Genomic DNA, 4,397 nt, shown 5'->3' on the forward strand with positions numbered 1-4,397 from the left:
TCATCTCCTCAAACCTTGTCATCACTTTTAGAATTAGCCTTATGTTTGAGGCAAATAACAATTCATTGTCAACTACTACTGGAGTAAACAATGCATTATTTTCTTACAGATTTTTCAGAAAAGAAAGCAAATTGGTTTCAAAAATTAAAATTTTCACAATAACTGATATGTTGTTAGGGTGTTCTGTAATTTATCTTTAGTTATCACAATGTACTTCTTAAATTTGTTTGAAACTGGATCAACATTACATACTGTATATGTGTGTCAAAATACAATACTGTACTCCTTAAATAAGTTCAAATATTACATATAAATTAAAAATAAAAATAAATTTTTAAAAGAAAGAAAAAGAAAATGTTAATTCTGAAGTGATGAGTACCTTAATTAGGTTGGTTATGGTGATCATTTCACAATGTATATATATACATATATTAAAACATCAAATATATACATATATTAAAACATTAAAACACATGAAACATATACAACTTTACTTGGCAATTACACCTCAATAAAGATAGAAAAAAAGAAACTGGATCAAATACAATATTAGACAATAGGAACCGATTTTCTCCCCACCCCACTAAAAAGTGATCACTTGTAGAGCAGAAAACCAGAGCCATTTAATGACATCACACTGCAGTTTAGCACAGGAAGCAAAGTAGGATACCATGGATGGCTGCTTCTGCAAGGGGAATTTAAGAAAGCAGAATGTAATCTCCCAATTTAGAATTTGGCCAGTAGACAAGAGTCTAACGCCCCTACTCTAGTGAAAATAGCAAGGAATCTTTAATAAGCACCAGAAGTCATGTCCTTAGTTCTGCATTTAATCTAAAAGACAAAACACTATCATAGCTATGGTACCAGACTAAGGGACTGATGCAATGGGAAACCCAAAGACAAGGACATTACAGCTGAATTACAAAAATAGCTTTTCTCCCAAGGATTTTTAATTCTGATTTCAAACCTCACTAGCATAAAGAAAATAGACAAACCAAATGTAATCATTGCAGAAAAGACATCATTACCTGACCGCTAGTGGTTATTCATCTGAAATGCTTTGTTGTACAGATTGGCTAAAAGGCAGGGGATGGGAACTTCTAGCCTTTTCCTCTATGTTAACTTCTCCTAAGCTTGGCTCATCTCCCATCCTAACCTTGAGTTTCAAGAAACTTTATAAATCCCCTGGCAAGAAGTGGCAGTGGTGGTGGTGGTGGTGGTGGTAATACCTCTTTTTAGCCTTTGAGGAAACGCCTTTCCCGGCCTTGTTTTCTTGCAGTGTCTCCAGCATAGAAACAAACATTCATTTAAACATAAATGAAATCCACAGAACAAATTCTGTGAAAATGTTTTTTAACAACTATACAACGTGCATATTACATAGGAAAATTGATCTTGTCAGGATACTATTGAAGTATAAAGGTCAAAGTATGATAGAGCACATGTGTTTCTACCCTTTGCTGATACTGGAGTGCAGTGATAATACCCTCCAGAGGAGACATTAAGGTGCCTTCTGCTCTTTGTAACTGTCAAGCTGTCAGCTGAAGATTCCACATTTCTTTTTTTTTAATTGGTTCTTTTTAGTTATACATGACAGTAGAATCCACATTTCTTTTAAATAAAAACATAAATAGGTCATAGTCTCTTCGTCAACAAAGCACATTCAAATTGTAAGCATTTCTGCTTTTGCATCTACCTCTAAATTGCCATTAACTCTTGTCAAAGTCTTTGTTTTTACAACTGTGGAAATGCTACTTGATCAGAGGTTATGCACATTATTTACTATGTGGTAAAACTGGAAATTGAATTTCAGAAAACAGGAATAATTATAATTTGATGAGATAGTAAACATTAATGTTGTAAAATTAGTTTCTTCAGTTTCTGGGGGTGTCGGTGAGATGAGAAACGTTCACATAGTTTAATTTTTTAAAAATCTGCCATTTATGTCCAAACAAGTGTTATTTTTATCTTCTGCCATCAAACTTACTCAACTGTCATCCATGAACAACCACAGAATGTAATATTCTTAGCTACTACTTTGATCTAACCTTATACACATATGACCAATAGTTGTGATGGTAGAGGTGGTGATTAGCTCACTTTTATGTTTAATGAATATTGGAGTAAATTCTGAAACTCTTTACCTACTTTTCAATTCAAATTGATGCATCAGTTTTTGTTTTCCTCATATGAAGCAGTTCTTCCCTTTCTAAACCCCTGCTTTATCTAATGAACACGTTTATGAGCCAAAGCACCAAGATTTGCCTTGAATGGTTTTCTAGTTGTTTCATTTACATCTTCTATCATCAACTTGAATACAAACTAATTGAATGTTGTTTTGCTATCTGTTTCCTTGAGACAAAGTTTTATAAACTCTTTAATGAGATTTACATAAGCTAATATCTTCACTGAATGTGAAAGATATAACAGAGCTAGCTAGTTGTACATTAGAAAATAAAGCTTTTCAGTGAGGAGATGATACAAAGGAAGAGTTGTAAGCAACAAAAACATGAAGGTGTCAACTATAGTTTGGAAAATCTTTACTTGATTGTTTTTGTCTTGTCCCTTTTCATTAAAGAATTCATCTACTATTCCCTATGCATCTATTGAGGTGTGTATACTATTATACTCCACCTCCAAATTTAATTATAAAAATATACTTGTTTTCCTACAACTAATCTCATCATGTTCTGAAACACCTACCTCTTCCCGTTGATTGGAGGCACAGGTTGGGCAGGGTGAGGATTAAAACTGTTAATTAAAATGTAAAAGTCTGCTCTGAATTAAAAGTCTCTTTTATGCAAACATTCAATTTAAATTTCCAACTCACTCATGGTGCTGAGGAGCAAAATCTGAGCCCCATAACCTCTGTTGGATATTAGCTGAAGTGTAGCTCATTTTGTCTCACACTCTCCACTACTTAAATATCCATCATTTATGGCTCATTCTCTCAGCATACTTAATGCACAATTGTCATGTCAGGAAGTTTTGCTATCTCTTCACATTTACTGTCTAGTATTCCTATCTCAACTCCTAGTGCTGCTGCTAACCCTCTAAACTTTAGTCATATCCTTCATCCAGGCCCTTACTTTGGCTATCCACCTCACAGACTCTTCTTTGGGGCTGTTTCCTTATACCACAGCAACTGCCTGGTTGGTAGGTTGCCACTTAATCCTCAGCTGCCTTCTGCATCCTCCACAGAATTCCACGAGGGATTTTAGATTTCTTTCATGAATCTTTCTAACTAAAACCCCCAAGCTGCCATTTCTACTTCAAATGTTTCATAGTAATATATGGCTTTTTTAAAGGGCTTAAAATTTCCCCTGCTATACCTGCCCTGTGGATCCTCAAAGTTTTCTCATTATTTCTTATTGAGATGTAACTCATAATGCATATAATTCACCCATTTATATTTTACAATTCATTGTTTTTTAGAATATTCACTCAGTTGTGCAACCATCAATATAATCAATTTTGGAACACTTTCATCACCCCAAAATGAAACTCTATACTTATTACAAGTTACTGTCTATTCCTTCCCATTCTCCTCAAACCCAGGCAACCACTAGTCTATTATCTGTATAGATTTACGTATTTTGAACATTTCATATAAATGGAACCATAAAATATTTTCTCTTTTAGGTATTACTTCACTTAGTGTTTTCAAGTTCACTATAGCATCTGTCTACCAGTACTTACTTCCTTTTTGTGGATAATTTGTGTTCCATTATATGAATATGCCCCATTTGTTTATTCACTCATCAATTGATTAATACTTAGGTGTTCACACTTTTTAGTTATCGTGAATAATGCTGCATTGAATATCTGTGAACCAGTTTTTGTATAGATGCATACTTTCATTTCTCTTGGTTATAAACCTTGTAAAATGGCTGGGTTATATGGTATCTCCATGTTTGACCTTTTTAGGAACTGCTAAACTGTTTTCTAAACTGGTTGACACTTTTTTTTACCTTTTATAAATATTGTTATTATCATTGCAGCCATCCTAGTGGATACAAAGTAGTGTCTTATTCTGGTTTTATTTGAATTTTCATGAAGACTAATAATGTTGAACATATTTTCATGTGCTTATGGTTATTTGTATCTCTTTTCTGGAGAAATTTCTCTTCAAATCCTTTCTCCATTTTTATATTGAGTTGTCTTCTTATTAAGTGTAAGTGTTCTTTATATATTTTGGATAGCAGTCCTAAATTAGGCAAATCAGTTTCAAATATTTTCTTCCATTCTGTGGGCTGTCTTTTCACTTTTATAACAGTGTTCTTTGAAACAAAGAAAGTGTTTATTTATTACATAGTCCAATTTCCAGTGCTTTATTTTGTTGTGTATAATTCTGCCACTATATGTAAGAAACTACACTCAAATACGAGGTCATGAAG

This window comes from Spermophilus citellus (assembly GCF_964194105.1).
Source record: "Spermophilus citellus genome assembly, chromosome: X".
Taxonomy (NCBI): Eukaryota; Metazoa; Chordata; class Mammalia; order Rodentia; family Sciuridae; genus Spermophilus; species Spermophilus citellus.